The sequence below is a fragment of the Gopherus flavomarginatus genome, chromosome 12 (assembly GCF_025201925.1).
Source record: "Gopherus flavomarginatus isolate rGopFla2 chromosome 12, rGopFla2.mat.asm, whole genome shotgun sequence".
NCBI classification, from domain to species: Eukaryota; Metazoa; Chordata; order Testudines; family Testudinidae; genus Gopherus; species Gopherus flavomarginatus.
This window is the reverse complement of record NC_066628.1, coordinates 4,005,379-4,013,067: the sequence shown is the minus strand read 5'-3', so window position 1 is coordinate 4,013,067 and position 7,689 is coordinate 4,005,379. Positions and strand designations below refer to the sequence as shown.

Sequence of the window (7,689 nt, the reverse complement as noted above, 5' to 3'; positions counted from 1 at the left end):
TGACCCTGACCTGCCCTGCTGGGTCCGTCTCGGCTTCCAGATCGGCTGGAGAGTCGGAGCAGGCAGGGGGACCAGGGCCAGCACCCCCGCCCGGCTCGGCTTTGCTGCTGCTGAATGAGACCCAGTCAGACCGAGAGGAGCCGATCCCAGCCCAGCGCCTGCAGCAGCATCTGTAGCCTGAGTGTCGCTGAGAGACAATGTGCCCAGAAACTCGGGCTGCTGGGAGGGAGGAGCCGCTGCAGGAGTTGCGTGCTAATGGCAATGGACACCTGCGGACTTACGGGGAGCCAGGTAATGGGGTGTAGCTGCCTGGGAACAGGCTGGAGGAGACACTGAGGCTGCCCCACATGGGGCCATGTTCTCAGTGGCAACAGCCAGTGCCCAGCAACCCCCTGTCCCTGGGTGGCAGAGACTGGATCTCCCCCAGGGGCTCTCAGGGCACCGATCCCTGGCTCACAGCTGCTGCCTGGCACACACAGCGGTGGCCGTGGGTCTGTGCAGGGGCCTTTTGAGCTGGGTGTGTCAGAACCCCTGTGACAGCCCTGGCCCATCTCTGCCTGGTTCATTCTCCCCCCTTCTGCTGTGTGTGGCCAGTGTGAGACCCCAGTGTGCGTGAACAGTCACACTCGGCAGTGTGGACCCAGCTAGCGGAGCGGTCCAGGGCGGGTCTCTCTTGTAGGTCTCTTATCCAGACTTGCTACTGTGATGTCTTCGGCTAAAAGCTCAATGAGCAGGTGATTTGGGGAGAGGAAATGGGTGAAGAAAAATATTGGTATATTTTGGTATCCCTTCTGATAATCTGTCTTGTCAGATTGTAAACTCTCTGGGCAAGGAACCATGTCTTTCCAGGTGTTTGTAAAGCACTTATCACAACAGATCTTGAACCTGACTGTTGACTCGGCACACGAGTATAATTTAAGTAATAAAATAGCCTTATGTATCCCGCTACAGAGCAGGGAGCGTATTGCTAAACCCTTCCTCCTGCCACGGCACTGACTTTGTAGCCATTAGTGTGCTGGGAAAACACAAAGAAACTCCCATGGGTTCAAATGTTGGTTTTCAGTTGAATCGGTGATGGAAGGGCCAGTGGGGATCTGTAGGGTGGACAAAGCTCAGCCAGAGCGATTTTCACCATCGTAATGTACCCTTTCTGCAGGCAAATCAGATGGAGTCAGCAGCAAAGCTAGATAGAACCTATGCAGGAGGGCCAGGTAGATGACCATGGTGGCCCCTTCTGATCTTGTAAATTTCCTCAGTGTAGACCAGGCTTGATTGTAACTAATGATGACCAATTCCGTCTTCTCCTCTCCCTCCCGCCTCCCCAGCAGTACCCAGGCCCATTAATGACTTTTCTTTTTCAGGTGATCGAGCTAACTCCGCAATCTGCCTAGCAAATAAAATCACAATCCCAGTCTGTGTCTTGATCATAATAGCTCTGGGAGCAGCTCTGGTAGGAGTTCTGATAGGAGCTTTCTCAGGTGAGTCCAAGCCCTCCCTGGCCAAGTTTCTGTGTCCTGTTCCCCCCATTTAGCCATCACAGTCTCTCATTCTTTCCACCTCAGCTTTAAACAGAAAACTTTCAACTCCCTGTGGTGAAATACTAGGTCTCTCTGGAGCTAGATTGGGTTTACTGGACTGAATTCAGACCCCACGCCCAGCTGTGCAGCAGTTGTGCCATGTCTCTGAAGGTTATGAGGAGACTGCTGGACTTGCCTTTCTACCAGCTTCTCAGTCAGTCAGTCCCGAGCTGAGCTTGCTGTCAGGAGAGGCATTGCCACCTACAGGGTACTTTATTATTTGGTGCAAAAGCCTTATTTAGCAAAAGGTTGTGGCTGAGAACCTAAACAAAAGTCCAGTTTCAAAGCATATTTATCTTGCTGCCCATCACTGCAGTATCTGGGCACCTCCCGTGTAAAATCCTCAGCAATACTGAAGTCCCTCGTGGACTTCCTGGAGTTTTTGGCATTCTTCCCCTTGTGGAATCAGAACTCAGCTTGAGAGAGGGAATTTTCTCTTTTGTGGAGGTTTATGGGCAGAAGGAGGTGTCTCTTTTCTGGAAGAGAACCAGCCTGCCCCGCCCCAGGATAGCCATCCCAGCTGATTATTCTGAACTCCCATCTTTAACTGGGTTTTGGCATCCTCCTGCTTTAAGTATGAGTTTGGGCGTAGTTCTCTGTGCAGGGCACTGGGACGGTTATCGCCTCACTGAATTAACCGCTGGGGCTTAAGTTCTGAGCGTCTGACAGAGGGTTCAGGAACCTATGAGGCCTGGATCTGAGGGCCTTGTTCCCCCTGGATGCAGGAAGAGACAAGCTCTTAGTATGTTACTTTCTCATTTTCAGGAATAGCAAACCTATATTCAGTCCATCCTGGCTCCACAGTGGTCCACTCTCTGGATCCCCGTCCTGGCCCCTGGTGTCTGGATGGTTGGGTCGGATACCAAGGGAAATGCTACTATTTCTCCGAGGCCAAAGAGAACTGGACCTACAGCCAGAGCAACTGCTCTGCGCATGGTGCTTCCCTGGCTGTGATTGACAGTGAGCAGGAAATGGTGAGAGAGAGAGAGACCAGCATGGATGCTTGATAATGACCTAGACTGGGCTTGACTGGACAGACATGACTGCACTGGGGTAGGGCCCAGCCTGTGTAGTTCCAGAAGGAGCTCTGGTCCCTTTCCTGCTGGGAGGCCAAAGGGAACGAAAGCCCAGCAGCTGAAATCCAGCTGCACTCAGTATGCTGTTGTCCTTTCTTCATAGCTCCGGGCAGGAGAAGCACTTCCTTTGGGTTGGGCTGGGTCAGCCAAAGCCTGGCCAGTGGGGCTGGCTGTGTGAAGCAGGGATTGTGAACCTGGCACTGCTATACTGCCATGCTCGGGATGTGAGGAATTTCTAGCTGAGCAGGACGCCTGCTTTATGCCTACATAGACCCCCACTGGGCGCTGCAAAGGGTCAGGGCTCTGCTCCCGGCCCAGCTCTGTCCTAGCCCCACTCCAGTGATGGGTAGACAGGATACAAGGTACAAGGTGGCCTTGCAGAGTGGGACTAGAGCTTATATCCTTATTGAGCCATGCAGCTTTCCCTCCCCTACAGGAAATTATTGGAGGGGAGTGATCAGGAGACAAGAGCAGAGGTATAGCATGAATGCAAAGGAGGTGCATTCACCCACTGAACACCTCAACCTCCTGGAATGTGAGTGGGCAGTCCCTTCTGAAAAAACTGATTCCCTGTTGTGCAGAGCTGTCTGGGGTGGGTGAGGTTCAGTCCCATGATCTCAGAGTCCCATTCATGCTGTCCCTTTGCTTTTGTATTTCTAATACAGAGGTTCCTGCGGCGCTGTAAAGGCAAACTTGACCATTGGCTCGGCCTTTGGAGGGAGCAGGACCAGGATCCGCCCTGGAAATGGGTCAATGGCACCAAATTCAACAACTGGTGAGTCCCTCTATATAGTAATGTTGCCCCGGAATTTGACATTCCTGCGTGTGTCCCAGAACTTGGCAGCACTGAAGTCAGCCGTTTTGTATGTGCAGCCACTGCCAGCTGATAACCAAACATCACATAGCGAGGAATAACCTTAGGCCTTTGTGAGACAAGCTCAGACAGCTGCATATTTGCAGTTTGTTAAACAAAAGGAAGAATAAAATAAAAACCTATGGAAAAGAGTAAGTAAATAGCAACCATGGTTTTAGGTGCCCCATATATATTGTCAAGGCTAAAAATACTAAAAACGTTTTGCAATAATTTGTTGAAATTGGTGACCCAACCCAGTGGAGGTTATTGTGCCGATGCATTAAAATAAGTTTCCTTGGACTGCTCTGAAGTATTTATTCTCTGGGAAAGGATCTGACATCTTAATCCCTGTCAGCGGGATGGAAGGAGGGCCCCTGCAAGTCCGGCTGGTGATTACTTAAAACCATCTCAGACTGTGGGTAACTATATCTCAGGTGTCCTAAACTGTGTGTGTGCTTAATAGCTACTACATAGTAGTTAAGAGCACTCTTACTTGTATTAATCTTCCATCGGGCAAAATTGCTGTGTTTGCATTTGCTTATTCCTGACACCATCTGGCGTGAAACAGTTCCATTACCACTGCTTTGGGTTCTGAAACTGCCCCAGTAATACTAATACCCTGAAGATGGTCTTAGGGATAACAAGCATCCTAACCAGCCCTCCATGGAACCAGTTGTGAAGCTGGAGGCTTTTGTGAGCAGTCCCTGAGCTCTGTCGGGATCTGTCTCTGGACTCATCCAACTCTTGGGATAGTGTGTGAAGGTGCCGAGTGGAGCATGGGACTCTTACTCCTGGGGTGGTGGCTTTGAGATCTGTTGGACATGGTGGTGGCTGTGATAAAAGGCGCTGAACTTCGGTCAGTAACAAATCCATCTATCGTGGCATGCCTCAGGGGTCGAAATGGATTCTCAGTGGTTCTCAACCAGGGCTACACATTCCCCTGCGGTACATCAGCTCATCTAGATATTTGCCTAGTTTTACAACAGCTTACATAAAAAGCACTAGCCAAGGTAGTCACTAAAGTTTCCTACAGACAGTGACTTGTTTATACTGCTCTATAGACTGTGCACTGAAATGTAAGTACAATATTTATAAGCCAATCAATTTTATTTTATAATTGTGTGCTAAAAATTAGAAAGTAGCAAGACACTTCTTTGTATTTCTTTCTCTGATTTTGTAAGCCAAGTAGTTTTGCAGTGAGGTGAAACTTGGGATATGCCAGACAAATCAGACTCCTGAAAGGGGTACAGAGTCCAGAAAGGTTGAGAGCCACTGATCTAAGAAGCATCCCTGCTGTGGAGGTCCTAGTGAGCATGTGTAGGCTCTGTGTTCAATGCCACGTGGGAACGGTCCCTGGAATCCTCATTTTGGGACACTCTGGCTGGAATCTGGGCCTGCAAGAGCCAATTGTACGTCCAGAAATGACCAGGAATTGGGATTTAAAAAAAAACTACCTGGAATAAAAACTGGGGCTGCCCCTTTCTCTGCCCTGTTAACCCCAAACTGGCTCTGTTTAATTCCTTCTTCTCTGTTTGTTTCCTTTCTGCCAGGGAGGAATTGCAGTGGGCCTCTTTGCTCCCTGTACAATGGGGGCTTGTTCACTAATTGAGATGTTTCATTAACGTGGAGCACCTCCCTCCCTTTGGGAGGGGCAGGCAGCGCCCAGACTCTGCCTGATTCTAGCTCCTGGCTTCTGTGTTGCAGGTTTGAAATTAGAGGAGGAGGACACTGTGCATATCTGAGCGATCAACTTGTTGGCTCTTCAAGATGCACCTCACTCACAAACTGGATCTGCAGCAAACATGACGCGTATACAGTGGGAAAGGGAACTGCACAGCCTAGGATATAAAAGCTTGAGAATCATCAAAATGTGATCTGGAAAAGCCTGAAGACAGGGCGGGATGAGTATTTATTCCCTACAGTCTGTTCCTCCAGGATTCCCATGTTCTTTATAGCTTGATCAAAAGTGTAACAGAGCTGTTACTTTCTAGGGAAACTTTCCTGTTATTAACTAGCCCTCTTTACTCTGTTCTCCTGCTTATACCCCATGTGTACACAATCTCTCTAGTGTTTTCCCCATGTCCTGCTCCAGGTCAATCCTCTTCCCCTTAGGAGTATGCTTATAGGTGCTTGTTTTCTGGAGACACTCGGTTTACCTCATCACTGATTTGTAATGTGACAGCAGAGCTAAAGGGAAAGGAAACTGGCACAGGAATTCATAACTGCAGTAATTTTTTTAAATGGAAGTAGGCAGTGGATTAGGTACATCTTCATATATGTCTCCTGACCGATCAAACTGCATTCATGAACTTGTGTAACCCTGGTATTTCTTTTTGCTTACTTGGATTTTTACTGTGCTGTCACACAGGAGCACCCATCCCACTCTCTGTCTCTGACAATCTTTTATAACTACATTATTAGGTAGGCCATCAGTTACCTCGGATCAAATCCAAGAACCCAGTGCCGCATCAGTATAACAAATTAGTTTAACTCCCTCTCAGTGTTACCCTTCTCCTCCTCCTCCTCAATTCTTCCTCCTAGTTATTAAATGCCCTTGTTGCACTTTTGTTATTCAATTAGTAGTTAGCTGCTTGGGGAAGGTTCCGTGCAGAAATGGTTACTTACTGTAACTGTGGTTCTTTAGGTTGCGATGCAGATATGTACAGGCAACCCTCGGACTTATGACACCATTGGTTCCTGCAAATCGCGTCTTAAGTCAAAAACGTTGTAACTTGAATTTCCTATAGGAACGATGTCAGATCGAGAATCATAAAGTCATAACCGATGTCATAAAGTTGAAACAGGATGTCAATTTATAAACGTCGAGAACTGCCTGTGTTCCCCAACTCCTCTGCATTGATGTCTGTTCCCCTGAGCATTCAGCAAGAAGGAAGTGAGGAGGGTCGGGGTGGCACAGCCTCATATAGCCAGGGAGGGGCTACAGGCACAAGGTGCAAGTGTCACTCCTCCTACAGGCTCTGCTAGGCGAAAGTCTCCAGTTCACAAGGTGCATGCACACCTACTTGGAATATACATCTGCATCACATCTCAAAGAACCACAGTTTAAGTAGTCGTTTTTTCTCACCCTGGTTGCTTAACACAGCTGAACAGTGGTGCTCTTATTGATGGGTATTATCAGTGCCTTAAGGAGGGGAAGTACCAACCATCCTTTGATTTCTGGGACGATTTTCAATATTAAAATATTAAACTTGTCTCAGGGTAGCTCTTTGAATGGCTTCTTTTAAGGAACTGAACGTAAATGCCTTCCTTGGCTTCACCAGACTTTTTAAGCATATTTACCTTTGCACATTTATAAACTGTAAAATTAAAATGTATAATCTATGATGATAAACCAAACAAGCCTCGCCTTTAGTCAGCCTCTTTTGCACAGCTACAAACTTAGAGTAGAGATTGTCACTGAAGTAGCAATTGGATATGTCTTTGTTTGTTTTAATAAAATAATGTTATTTTTGGTGATTTTTGTTTTTTTTTTTTTAACCATGATGTCCCCTAAGGCAAGACAAAAACCTCATGTGATCAACATAGCATGGAGTCAGCCTGAACTGTCAGTGAGACGGTGTTAAGATTTGGTCGCTGCCACGTCTCAAGTCCCTGGACTAAATATTAGTAATTTTAGGGATAAAGACATTTGATGTTCAACAAGCCCCCTTCTCACCCATTGAGGCTTTGGGAAGGCCCTTCATGACTTTAGCTGCACCCTACTCAGATGATCTAGTAACCTATTGTGACATTGACCTCTGCTAACATTCCCACCCAGCATCTCTGGTTGCTCAGAGGTCATCTTCCATAACATCTTCTTAGTTCTTAGCAGTAGGCTGGATTTTATAGACCACTAGCTATGATTCTTCTTCTTTTACACTGCTTCCTTTTCTCCACCTCTAACCCAACTAAACAAATGCTACTGCCCCTCTAACAAAGTCACTACCCCTTCTTCCTCAGATTCATTTGCTCACCCTTCATCTGGCTGTGTCTTTAGACTGTAAGCCATTCTGGATAGATCATTTCCTTTCTGTTTATGCCAGTGGCATAGCCAGACTAGGAAAATGGGGTGGGCCCAGCATTCAGGTGAGCAGGCAACAATGGGTGCTGCCTTGCCCCCATGGGGCTTATGGTTTATGGGGCCTGGACCAGGACAAGTGGAGGGTCCCCTCCTCTACAGTCC

General features: G+C 47.8%; 1 pseudogene; it reads left to right on the top strand.

Annotated features, from left to right (window-relative positions):
- Nucleotides 1-6,983, top strand: part of LOC127032317 (early activation antigen CD69-like) — a 7,228-nt pseudogene extending 245 nt beyond the window's left edge.
- The last annotated feature ends 706 nt before the right edge of the window (nucleotides 6,984-7,689 follow it).